Genomic DNA, 14271 nt, shown 5'->3' on the forward strand with positions numbered 1-14271 from the left:
TCTCTTAAGTTGGTTATACTGTGGCATTAACAATGTAACAGCTTAAAATGTGTTAATTAGCCCTTACTGACTCTTACCAACCATGCCCTCTCCTCCCCCCAAAAAGGCTCTAATATTCCCTTCATCCCAAGGAAAAGCTATAAGAACAGATGGCCTCCGAGCAGATCAATGAAGAAAAAATGATTAACATCTTCAGATGAACTGGGGCACCTGCTGGTGAAGTAGTCTAAGAAATCAGTGAGCCTATTGGAAGACATGAGAAGTTCCAGGCACATCCAATCTCATTGGCAGGAGAACTGGAATAAGAAAATTGGACCCATGTGTATACGATTCTGTTACTTCATTTCCTGTTATTTATTTTGCTATTTTGTCAGCTAAAATGCTTTAGGATTTGATTTCAAACTCTAGCCTAGACTTTTGATAGGAATCTATCAAATCTATTAAATTCCTAATGGGAAGTAATTGATCTAGTGGACAGAAGAATATTTTTGAAATCAGGAGTCCTAGACACAATCTTAATCTCTGATATAGATAAGCTATGTAACCATAAGCAAGTCACTTAGTTTTCTAATATTTCAAAAGTTAAGAAACTAAAACTAAATGGCAAAAAAATTACTGAGATGAATAGGTGGAAAAAATTTCCTTACCAGAAGCTTTGACAAATCTAGATGAAGATGAAAAAAAAAAAAAGGTTACCCAAAAGACTCCCCCAACCTGAGAAAGCAAGGTCTTCCTGAGTTATATGGGAGCTATACAAGGAAAGTACAGCTTTTGATAATATGATCCTTAAAGGAACTTGCAGCAGATAAGGCGCCCTCATTGAAGAAAGGCGCTTATATCTATCAGTGCAGCAGAGCTGTCATTCTCTCTCACTGTTTTTCAAAACAATAGAAAATTATACCAATTAAGAAATAACAGTTAAGGAATTTTTTATCCCCTTTGTTTTAGAGTCTGACCAGGACAGAGATAGGGAGGAAAAAAGTCTCTGTGCAAAAATATTCCCAGAAACATGATCTGTAACAATAAGAAGATAGAAATTGTGTCCAATGGTTAAGTATCTTGTGATACTCACATTTTAGTGCATCACTAAAGGATGACAAAGAAGATTTCAAATAATTGTGGAAAGATGAAGTGATTCTCTAAAACCACATGTATGCGTGCAGCTCTAAATACACAAACAGATGAGGTCTTAGGCTAAAATGGACAGTTTGGGTACCTTCTAAGCAACACATAGCATCTCAGTAAACTATATAGACTTGTTGTTATAAACCCAGAGGAAATTAGATGACCCAGTGGACTTAAAGCAATGGACCTGGAGTCTGACATTTGAGTTCAAATCTGGCCTCAGATTCGTACTAGCAATGTGATCCTGGGCAAGTTACAAGTTTCCTCATCTCTAGCCCCTCCCTCTCAGGATTATTGTGAAAATCAAATGAAATATTTGTAAACAGTTTTGCAAAACTTAGTAATAACTTATTACAAAATGGATAGCTAGGAGAGTGGAGAATGCTACTTCTTAAGTTCAAATCTGGCCTCAGACACTTATTACTTGTGTAACCCTAGGTAAGTCACTTCTCCCTGCTTATCTCAGTTTCCTCATTTGTTAAATAAGCTGCAGAAGGAAATGGCAAACACAGGATTGCAAAGACAGCACAATCTCTCAAATACTGCTTTGTAATGTTGTACACTTAATAAATGACAGTATTTAAGGTTCGCTCCTGGAAGATTCATACCTCTGGGCTGAGGGATGCTCTTACCTGTGGCTCCAAAAAGTTGACATACACAGTGGCCACAGTAGCCAATAAACTGTTTCAGCAGATGGGCTAAAGCAGGTTGAGGGTAATTCCTTGTGGTTTCTTTGGATTTTATTTTCTTTCTCATTTTTTTCCTGTTTGATTTGATTTTTCTTGTGCAACAAGGTAACTATATAAATATGTATACATGTATTGAAATTAAATATATATTTCTACCATGTTTAATATATTTTGGACTATTTGTCATATAGGAGAAGGGTTGGGAGAAGAGGGAGAAAATTGGAATACAAGATTTTGCAAGGGTTAATGTTGAAAAGTTATGCATACATATGTTTTGAAAATAAAAATCTTTAATTAAAAAAATAAAGGATAGTTGATGCATCTCTAAGATAGCATTCAATTCCATCAAAAGTAAAGTACAATAGAAATTTAGAGAGATACAGGGTTCTTGCTCAGTAAGAAGATGAAATTTTTTTATTCCAATAATAGGAATCCAATGTGTTTTTATGATGCACTGAAGGTTATTTATGGTGCAAACATCTATGGGATATCTCAACTACTCAGTGCTGATGTTGCCACACACATTAGTGATAAGGACATGATTCTAGAGAGATGAATTCAACATTTACAGTGTTCAATACATTGCCAAATAATTAATTTATTATTGACCATGTACCTCAACTTGAAATCAATCATTCTCTAACTGAAGTTTGAACTGAAGGAGAGGTTTTGAATGCCATTCGGCTACTATTGTGTAGTAAAGCACGGGGTGCTGATTCTATTCCAGTTAAGACTGCTTATATAAAAGCTGAATGGAATATCCCAGACTATGGCAAGAGAAGATTATGATCCAGCAGTTCAAGGATGCCTACACTGTCAATCTTTATAAAACTAGAAAGGAAGACCCAAGACAGCACAAAGTAACCAGATCTTTGAGTTCTTTCTGACGTTCCTCAGATCAACACCAAATCAAGCCTTTGAACAACTTGTTGCAAAAATCTTAAAATATTAGCAAAGAGGTAACAGCAAGTTATCTCTTGATCTTATAAACAAAACAAAGAGTTGGTTTTATGGGGGGGAAAAATTGGATTAGAAAAAGGAAAGAAGAAAATCAAATTGCTAGTATCAAAAAATAAAAAGGGTAAACTTTTCCACTAATGAAGAGAAAATTACGAGGAACTATTTTGCCAGTTGCATGCCAATAAATATAACAATTTAAATGAAATGGATGAATATTTACAAAAAGATAGACTGCTCAGTTTAACAAAAGAAATATAATATTTAAATACCTCATTTTAGAAAAATGAATATTTTTTAGTGTTAGGAGAAAAAATCCCCCAAGGCCAGATGAATTCTACCAAACATTTAAAGAACAATTTTAATACTATGCAAACTATTTCCTTTTATGATATAAATATGGTGCTGATACCTAAAGCAGAAAGGGTGGGTCAAGACAGAGAAACAAAGTTATATATAACAATTTCTCTAATCAATAGTGATGCAAAAATCTTAAATAAAATATTGACAAAGAGATTACAGCAAATTATCACCAGGATAATGCAGCATGGTCAAGTAGGATTTATATCAGGACAGGACTGGTTCAATATTAGGGAAAACTATGAGCAATAAGAGAAGAAAAAGAAATTAAAGGAATTAAGTAGGTAATGAGAAAACTAAATTATCATTCTTTGCAGATGATATGATGGTATACTTAGAAAATCCTAAAGATTTTCTTTATTATTTTTTTTAGTATTGTTGCAGAATAGAAAATAAATCCACATAAAAATCAGCATTTCTATATGGTACCAAGAAAGTCCAGCAGCAAAAGATACAAAGAGAAATTCCATTAAATATAACTGTGGATAACATAAAATATTTGAGAGTCTATTTACCAAGACAAAGTCAGGAAGTATGAGAACATAATTACAAAACATTTTTTACGCAAAATAAAGTCAGATGTAAACAACTGGAAGAATATTAAAATGCTCATGGGTAGGCTGAGCTAATATAATAAAAATGACAATTCTGCCTAATTGATCTACTTATTTCGTGCCTTACCAATCAAATTACTTAAAAAATTCATCTAGAAAAACAAACTGTCAAGAATTCCAATTTAAAGAAAAAAATGCAAATGAAGGTGGCTTAGCTGTAACAGATCTAAAAGTGCATTATAAAGCAGTAGTCATCAAAATCATTTGGCACTGGCTAAGAAATAGTAGTTGATCAATGGACTAGGTTAGGTTCACAATTACACAATAGTCAATGACTATAGTAATCAAGTATTTCATAAACCTGAAAACCCCAATTTCTGGGAAAGAAACTCATTATGTAACAAAATTTGCTGGGACAACTGGAAAATAGTATGGCAGAAATCATGCCTAACATCCTATAAGGTCGAAATGGGTTCATGATTTAAATATAAAGAGTGATAGTATAAGCAAATTAAAAGAACAAAGGATAGTGTACTTCTTAGATCTGTGGAAGAGGAAGGAATCTATGGCCAAAAAGAACTAATTTTTGAACAAAAATAAGAACTAGAATACAGTACGAAATACAAAATGGATAAATTTAAATTTGTACACACAAAACCAATGCAGACAAGATTAGAAGGAAAGAAAAAAACTGGGGAAAAAATTTTTACATCCAAAGATTCTGATAAAAGCCTCATTTCTAAAATATATAAAAAATTAACTCAAATTCTCCAATTGGTTAAAGGATATGAACAATTTTTCAGACAAAGGAATTAAAACCATTTCTAGTCATATAAAAAATGCTCTACAATTTAGAACTGTGCATATCTTTTGATTCAGCAGTGTTTCTACTGGGTCTATATTCCAAAGAGATCTTAAAGGAGGGAAAAGGACCCACATGTGCAAAAATGTTTGTGGTAGCCCTTTTTGTAGTGGCAAAAAACTGGAAATTGAGTGGATGCTTATCAGTTGGAGAATGGCTGAATAAGGTGTGGTATATGAATGTTATGGAATATTGTTCTATAAGAAACGATCAGCAGGATGATTTTAGAAAGGCCTGGAGAGACTTATATGAACTAATGTGAAGTGAAATAAGCAGAAACAGAAGATCACTGTACATGGCAACAATATTATATGACGATCAATTCTGATGGACGTGACTCTTTCCAACAATGAGATGATTCAGGCCAGTTTCAATGATCTTGTGATGAAGAGAGCCATCTATACCCAGAGAGAGGACTGTGAGAATTGAGTATGGATCATAACATATCATTCTCACTTTTTTTTTGTTGTTGTTGCTGTTTATTTGTATTTTGCTTTCTTATTCATTTTCTTTCCTTTTTGAGCTGATCTTTCTTGTGCAGCAAGATAAGTGGACAAATATGTTTACCTATATATTGGATATAACATGTTTAACATATTGGATTACTTGTCATCTTGGGAGAGAATGAAGGGTAGGAGGGGAAAATGTGGAACACAAGGCTATGCAAGGATCAATGCTGAAAAATTATCCATGCATATGTTTTGAAAATAAAATAAGAAAAAATCAATTCAAATCAGAAAAATGCAATTCAAGACAATTCTGAGGTACCATTACACAACCCTCAGATTGGCTAAGATGACAGGAAAAAAAATGATGAATGTTAGAGGGGATATGGGAAAACTGGGATGCTAATTAACATTGTTGACAGAGCTGTGAACTGATCCAACCATTCTATAAAGAAATATGGAACTATGCCTAAGCTATGGAGGAAGTATTGGTACACTATGCCCAGCAGTGTCTCTCCGGGGCCTGTATCCCAAAGAGATCATAAAAAAGGGAAAAGCACCCACAATGTGCAAAAATGTTTGTAGCAACCCTTTTTGTAGTGGCAAGGAACTGGAAACAGTGGATTTCCATCAAATGGGGAATGGCTGCAAATCATGGTATATGAATGTTATGGAATGTTATTGTTCTATAAGAAATGATCAGCAAAATGATTTCAGAGAGGCCTGGAGAAACTGACACAAACTGATGCTAAGTGAAGTAAGTAGAACTAAGAGAACACTGCACACAGAAAGAAAGATGTGGATGGAAAAACCTGCATCCAGAAAGAGGACCATGGGGGCTGAATATGGATCACAAAATAGTATTTTCACCTTTTTGTTGTTTTGTTGCTTTTTTTTTCTTTATTTTTTATCTGATTTTTCTTGTGCAACATGATAAATGTGGAAATATGCTTAGCACAATTATAAATGTTTGATATGTACTGGAGGAGGGGATGGGGAAAGGGAGGGAGAAAAACTTGGAACACAAAATTTTGCAAAGGTGAATGTTAGAAATTGGAAACTACATGTATTTTGAAAACCAAAAGCTATTTTTTAAAAACAAAATCTTTATAAAATTAAAGGGAATAGATTGTCTTGTGACAATCACAGGGGATGTCTCTCTTAGTCATTGCTGGCAAGATTCTTGCCAGAATCCTTTGTCTGATCCTACACCTGGAAAAAGGTCATCTACCTGAGAGCCAGTGTGGCTTCAGAAGGGACTGAGCAACAGTCAGTATGTGTACTGCTCCACAAGTCCAGGAGAAATTCCAGGAGTAGAAGAGAGGTCTGCATGCAATTATCTAAATCTGACCAAACAAAGCCTTCAAGACTGTCAATTGTGAGGCCTTTTGGATAATTATGTCAAAATCTGGTTGTCTAGAGAAATTCATCAATATAGTATGTCAATTTCATGCTGGCCTGCTTGCTCTGATTCTGAACAATGGGCAATGCTCTCAACCTTTCCCAGTCTCTGATTGAAGTGAAACAAAGCTTTTTACCATTAAGTTTTCAGCCATGCTGTCAAACAACTTCAATGAGGACAAACAAGGAACTAAAGTCTACTATTGCACTGATGGCAAAATTTTCAATTAGGAAAGGTTACAAGCCAAACCTAAAGTTGAAGGTGTGTTGGTCCATGATTTTTTTGTTTGCAGATTATTGTTTGCACAATTGTGCCTCTGAAGCTGAGATGCAAAAAAAATACAGATCAATTCTCTGCTGTTCACGCTAATTTTGGCCTAACAATCAACACAAGAAAACACAGGTCCTCCATCAGTCAGAACCACACCTCTATAGGTGGAACCATCAGTTATAGTAAATGGAGAAGTTTCGAATGCTGTGGAGAAGTTCACTTACCTTGGCAGTATACTCCCCAGGGACAAACACACTGATAATAAGATTGATACACACATTATCACACACATCTCAGTGTTTGGGAGATTCCAAAGGAAACGTATAGGAGAGGAGAGGTATTAGACTGACTACCAAGATGAAGGTCTACAGAGCTGTTGTGCTAACCTCATTGTTGTAAGCCTGTGAAACCTGGACAGGATCCCAAGTGTCATGGCAGAAAACTGAATCACTTCCATTTGAACTGTCTTAGGGAGATTGTGAAGATCACCTGACAGGATAGGATACCAGACACTGAGATCCTTTCTGATAAACTGTCAAGCATCCAAACTACTACAAAGATCACAACTCTTTGGGGCTGGTCACACTGCTCACATGCCAAATGGATGCTTGCCAGAGAGACTATTTTATGATGAACTCACACATGGCAAGTGATCACAATGTGCTCAGAAAAAAAAAAAAAAAAACAATTCAAGAAAACTCTTAAGACCTCTCTTAAAAATTCTGTATGACTTGGGAGACTGGTACAGGACTGAACAATATGATATGCCCTCATCAGAGAAGGTGCTGTGCACTATGAGCAAAGCAGAACTGAATTAGCTCAGAAGGTGCAAAGTTTATAGGAACTATTTATTCCTGAGGCAGAGCATTCTGAGCTCATGTTGATCTGATCAGCCATAGTCAGACATATTGTAATTCTAACAGTGATATCATTTTAATCCTCTTCAGGAATGAAGGATAACAACCAACCAACTTGTGGGTGACAATTTTAAAAAATTAACACAGCTGACAAAAATTCAGAAGAATGATTCTAAAACATCTACAAGAAAAACCTCAAAGAAAAACACAGCTTGAATACAAAGTCAAACAGAATTCTCAGAAGAGATGAAGAACTTTAAAAATTTTTTATCATCCATATGTACAAAAATATTTATAGCAGCTTTTTCTGTGATGGCAAACAACTGGAAACCAAGGGGTTTTCCCATCAACTGGGGAAGAGTTGAATAAGTTATGGTATATGTAAGTGCTAAAATATTTTATGATTAAGGGGATAATTTTCAAAGAAAGGATGATCTGTTATACAGTGAATTAAGCAGAACCAGGAAAAATTGTAAATAATGACAAGTTTTAGGAACTGTCATGAGCAGAATGAATAACCACAATTCCAAAAGACTGATGATGAAACATGTTCCTTACCTAAGAGTGCAAAATGAGACATTTTGGGGGCATAATGTGAAAATTTATTTCACAATGTGAGAAGTGGCAGAAAGAAAAGATATACTTCTGCCAAGTGAAAAAAGAAACATTAAAAAAACAACAACACACATACACACAAAAGCAAGGTATATGAACAAGTAGTTCCTGAGTAAGAAATATAAATTATCAATAACTCCTTGAAAATGTTAAAACTTTTAAAAAAACTTTTAAAAGAAAGCACCTTACATCCATTAAATTGACAAATATAGTTAAAAATTACAAAACCCCATACTAGTTGTTATGGGTAAATATATCCATTAATACACTACTGGAATGGGGGAATAGGGAAGCTGTTAATTGGTACAATCTTCTTGAAAAAGAAAAATGTTAACATGTAACGAGACTTAAAAAGTGTCAGCAATTTTCCTACCTCAGTAATTCCATAACTAGGATTATAGCTTAAAGATGTTCTTAAAAGGGGGGGGGGGGAAGTCTTTGGTCAAAAATATTTTATATAAACAGTATTATTTTAAATTGCAAAAAAATTGAAAACTCCCTATGTGGTCCAACAATTCAGGATTGACTGAATTTGTGGCACATATACATAATGGAATTGAATTTATCCCCATCTACTACAAATAAATGTAACTAAATCTATATGTGGAATCAGAGGGGAAGCAGTATCAAAACAATATACACAGTAACTACAAGTATGTAAAAAATAAATAGAAACAGGAACAAAACCTCTCTAAACCACAAAGAGAGGGCAAATGAACACAAGACATTTACATTGTTAAAGTTAGTAACATTTTGTATAAATAGACCAACTTCTCCCTCATCCTACAGATGCCACCAACATAATCAGCCCCTGCTCAAGTGGTGAAAAAAAAAGGCTAAGTCCTCCTTGGGATCTCTGGACAATGGGTGGGAGAACAGACTAAGTCTTGTTGCTCTCACCACCACCCCCCAGAGAATCCTTTTCAGGGACTATAACGGGGTTCTATCACAAAGCTGCTCCAGACACAATTTCCAGCTTGATTCCTGGGCTTATATATCTGCCCCACAGAGAATGACCAAGTCCCTCAACCAGTCAATCTGTCTGGTTCACTCAACAGATTTCAAAGGCATTAAACTGATCAAGGCCTTTTTTCACTCATTCTAAAGCCTATGTGTTTTTTAAAGTCTAATCATGTTCATATCTCTAAAGTCTAGATCAGGGGTTCTCAAACTACGGGCCAGATGCGGGGGGCTGAGGACGTTTATGCAGCCCGCCAGGTTATGGTAAATGGGCTGAGGGGTAGAAACAGAGTGTGAGTTTTTGTTTTTACTATAGTCCAGCCCTCCAACAGTCTGAGGGACAATGAACTGGCCCCCTATTTAAAAAGTTTGAGGACCACTGGTCTACACATAGCCCCTCTTCACTTACTTTAAGTAGGGTGGGCTGAGGTAGTTGAGTAGATGAGGAGTGCTTCACTTTCTGTGTGTCCTGCACCCCTCCAGCAGTATGAGGAAACCTGGATGTCCCTGCTTGTAATTACACACTTTTAAAAAATTCCTAGTTGAAGGAAATTATTTCAATTAAAGGCTGGTGAAAATAAATGTGTAATCCTTTATTCCCATTCCTCTCAAACACTACCCAGCCCTTCCACTATGCCATCCAGAACGTCTGTTCCAGAAACAACAAAATTTTTTCCTCTCCCATCTTCTAGCCATTACAGAAACTTGGCTCCCTCTTGATAAAGCCTTTCTGGCTCTTTTTCCATACTGACTGAATCTTTCCTCTTTCCCCTGGGCTCACTGGTCAAGGCAGGGGAGTTGGAATACTCTTTGTTCCCTAGTCAATTCCAGGTTCTCCTCATTCCTCCATCACTCAGTAATCTATCCTCCATCAAGAACAATAATATTCATCTCTACCATCCAAACAAGATCCTAGTACTGTTCTCTATAGACTCCCAGGTGACAATAGCTCATAAGCTGTCTCTTTTCTCTCTCCATTACAATTTCCATCTCTACCTTTATCTCCCAGATACCCCATTTTCCAGTTTCCTTTTTGTATGTTCCCCCCCCATTAGATTGTAGACTTCTTTAAAGTAGGAATTATCTTCTTTTTTTTATTTGTATCCCCAGTGCCTTGCATTAGCTGGCAAATAATAAGTGCTTAATAAATGTCTACTGAATGGAATTGAAATTCCTCAACTGTCACCCACCCTCTTCCTAGTGGACTTCAATATATAGACTGGCTCTGCTTCAAAACACGCAACTCACTTCCCATGACCTATTCCTCCACCCACCTCAAACCACACACAAAGATGGTTATACCTTTGATGTTGCCATCACCTACAAATGTACCACCAGCATGTTCAAGAACTTCAAAATCTGACTATAATCTTTTGGCTTTCTACTACTCCTTCTGTCTTCCCTTACCAAACTTTATTCTTCATCTATACCATACCCTTGCATCACTTACTCCATCGATTCTCTCCCACGCCATCTTGACCCTTTGGTGAACCAATTCAACTCTATACCATCCTTTTTGAGTCCTGAGCTCCCTTTTCATTTCACTAACTGAGCCTGACCCTAACCTTCAGTGTTGGGTCACTTCTTTCATTCATTACCTACACACACTTCTTGTTGAACAAGACACTGATTAAAACCACCACAACTCTGTATTACACAACTTCAACTGAGCCCCCATTACATAGAATTAGTTTCAAGGTCTTTTTGTTATTTTTCAATTGCGTCCAACTCTTCACGACTCCATTTGAGGTTTTCTTGGCAGAGATACTGATGTGGTTTGCCATTTCCTTCTTTAGTCCATCTGATAGTTGAGTAAACTAAGGTAAACAAGAAGTGACTTCTCCAGGATTACACAGCTAGTAAGGTGTGAGGCCACATCTGAACTCAAGAAGATGAGTTTTTCAGACTCCAGGCCAGGCACTCTCTTCAGTACACCACCTACTGCCCTTAAGGTACATTAGAATGTCTTTAAATTCAGCCCCTTAATTTTAAGGATTTGACAGCTAAAACTCTGAAAGATGAATGTGCTAAAGTCACACCGATAATTAGTAGAACCAGGAGGCAAACAATCTCGTTGACTCCAAATCTAGTGTCCTTTCCTGTATTGTACATGGCCCTTCTTTTTTAGGTTGGGAAGGGAGGATAAAACAAAAATGATTAATGAGAGAATGCAAGTAATAAGGTGCTATGACAGTATCCAATTACCCTGAATAACTTCTATTAACTTGGCTGAGATGAAATAAATTCCCAGAGAACTCTTGAGAACTTACGATGCAACTGCCACAGCACTGTTGGGGAACTCAGAGTAGGACTGTAGAATTCTCTCTCCATTTTATGGAGAACGGACCCTGCTCTCTCCTGGTTCTTTTTCCCCTGTCCAAATACTTCAGCCTCTTTTGTGAATTACCATTCAACATGCGGCTATCCAGCACACCTAGATCTTAGGTTATTTCCTGTAAGCTCTCTTGGTTTTATCACCTCCAATAACATGATTCCCAAATCTAACTAGCCCAGCCATCACCTTTTTCTTGCACTCTAGTTCCATATCCATCTAGGCCATGTTGGACATCTTCCAGATATCCCAAAGGCAACTCAAATGTTACTTGTAGTTTGTTACTGAGACTTACAACATTGGCATCTTCTTAATCTCTTTTACCACTCTAGTCTGATCAGGTGCCAAATCCAGTCAGAATATCACTTGCAGCAATTCCCTTATCTCTACTCACAAGACCATAGGTTCTTTACCTATGCTGAACTGTCTGTCTCTACCTGTCTTTCTGCTCTCTAATCTCCACAGTTATTCCTAAAATGAAGATCTAACCATTGCCCTCCACTATTTGAGAAGTCCGGTGGGTCCCAGATTGCCTCCAGATTAAAATTTTTAAAATTAAAATATTTATGTTTGAAATTGGAAGTCTTTCACACATTGGCTATGCACTCTTCCAATTTCAACTAAATGTGTGAATGTTGCTATCCTTGCAATAGAAATTTTCTTAAAGGCAGGAATATTTTTAAATTTGTCTTCCTAATTCTAAGAGCTGGTGAATTACTAATCCCTTCATTCACTCTGTAGTGTGATCGAGCCAATCTGATCTTCTGCTAAAACAAAAACTTCATTTGTTGCCTCAGTACCTTTCATTCTCTATGCCTGAAATACTTCCCATCCTTCAAGCCAAATTTCACATCCTCCATAAATCCTCCACTATTCCTGTCCCTACAGGTGTCACATAAAATGTTTCAGCTGGATGTACCTGAGGGAGGAGGAGAAAAGGGAGAGAGAGAGAGCCAAGATGGCGGAGGGAAGTCTGGAAGTTGTTCAAGTTTTCCCAGTTTCCCTCGAAAACCACATGAAAACAAGTCTCTGAATAGTCTGATGGAAACCACTCTCCAGTTAAAGACAGACTTCAAGGCCATTCTCACTAGGGTGAAAGGAATGTTCAGCCCAGCTCAGAAGGGAGTCTGAAAAGCCAGTGAGAGGATCTTAATTAAGCAGATCAGCAACTAAAACCCTTAGTCCTGGCCCCATAGCAGAGCAGATCAATGGAGCAGCCTTCAATCCCAACTCAGAGGGCCAATCATCAGCTAGGGAAATAAGACTGTTTCCTGGAAAGAACAGGTTAAGGGCTACCCACTGCAGTGAGCAATACATCAAACACAAGGGGGCCTCTGTGCTCAAAGCCAAGGACAGTGCCTCATTTTGCCCCAGGAGCAGTGCTCGACTTTAAGAAGCACAAAAGAAGAAATTAAAAAAGAAGGAAAAAAATGAGCAAGAAACAGAAAAGAACTTTAAGGACAGAAAACTACTATGGTGACAAGGGAAGACAAAACTCAGACGAGGACAAAATATCCACAGAGGAAATTTCAAAGGGTGATATGAATTGGTCTAAAGTCCAGAGAGGCTTCCTGGAAATACTCATAAAAGATTTTAAAAAGCAAATAAGAGAGGTAGAGGAAAAAAATATGAAAAGAAACGAGGTGTGCAAGTTGGAGTGAACAGCTTGGAAAAGGAAGAAAAAAAAACTGAAGAAAACAATTCCTTAAAAAAATAACGGGTCAAATACAACCGAACAAACAAACAAAACCAACAACCAACCACTGAAGAAAATAACACCTTGAAAAGTAGAATTAACCAAAAAGACAAAGAGTTTCAAAAGTAACTGAAGAAAATCAGTCATTAAAAACTAGAATTGGGGGCAGCTAGGTGGCGCAGTGGATAGAGCATCAGCCCTGAATTCAGGAGGACCTGAGTTCAAATCTGATCTCACACATTTAACACTTCCTAGCTGTGTGATCCTGGGCAAGTCACTTAACCCCAGCCTCAGGGGGAAAAAAAAAAAAAAAGAAGAAGAGAGACAATTTTAAAATTACTGGTTCACCTGAAGGTCACAACTAAAAAACCACCCTGTATAACATTCAATTGATGAAAACTGCCCTGAAATAGCCATTGAAAAAATTCATGGATCACCTCTGGAAAGAGACTCCACAAGGAAAACCTCAAGTTACATTGCTGCAAAACTCCAGAACTATAATCTCAAGGAAAAAATACTGCAAGGTGCCAGATAAAAACCATTCAAGAATCAAGGAGCAAGTCAGGATTACCCAGGATCTAGCAGCTTTTATAATACAATGGAAGGCAAAGGACCTGGGGTTACAACCAAGAATTACCCAGTGAGACTGAGCAAGATCTTTAAGGGGAGTAGAAGGATTTTCAATGAATTTAAGAGACTTTCAATCATTCCTACTGAAAAAAAAAAAAAAAAACAGAACTAAAAAGAAAATTTGATCTTCAAACACAGGACTCAAAGAGAAAAATAGAAAGGTAAACAGATTTTAAAGGTTCAACTGTTTACATCCCTAGGTGGAAAAATGATATCTCTTGAGAACTATATCTGCTATGGGGCAGTTATAGGGGTATTCATGGACAGAGGATGTAGATATGACTGGATTCTGATGTGATGATATCAAAGAAAAAGACATTAAGGGGTGGGGAAGGACTGTACTAGCTTCAGTTTTATAAGTCTATCTATGATTACAGTTCTTAGTTTTCTAACAGTGTTTATATTAGGGTTCATCTCCATCTCTTGAGTAAATTCCTTAACCTGTATAATATCTGACATGGTTAAAAAAAAAAAAAAAAAAAAAGCAGCTGGATGTGTTTTTACTGGCCTTAAGCT

The 14271-nt window shown here is 36.7% G+C and overlaps 1 protein-coding gene across 1 annotated transcript in view; it reads right to left on the reverse strand.

Moving 5' to 3' along the window:
- UBE4B (ubiquitination factor E4B) overlaps window positions 1–14271 on the reverse strand; it is a 124576-nt gene that overhangs the window by 94782 nt on the left and 15523 nt on the right.

This window comes from Sminthopsis crassicaudata, chromosome 3 (assembly GCF_048593235.1).
Source record: "Sminthopsis crassicaudata isolate SCR6 chromosome 3, ASM4859323v1, whole genome shotgun sequence".
Taxonomy (NCBI): domain Eukaryota; kingdom Metazoa; phylum Chordata; class Mammalia; order Dasyuromorphia; family Dasyuridae; genus Sminthopsis; species Sminthopsis crassicaudata.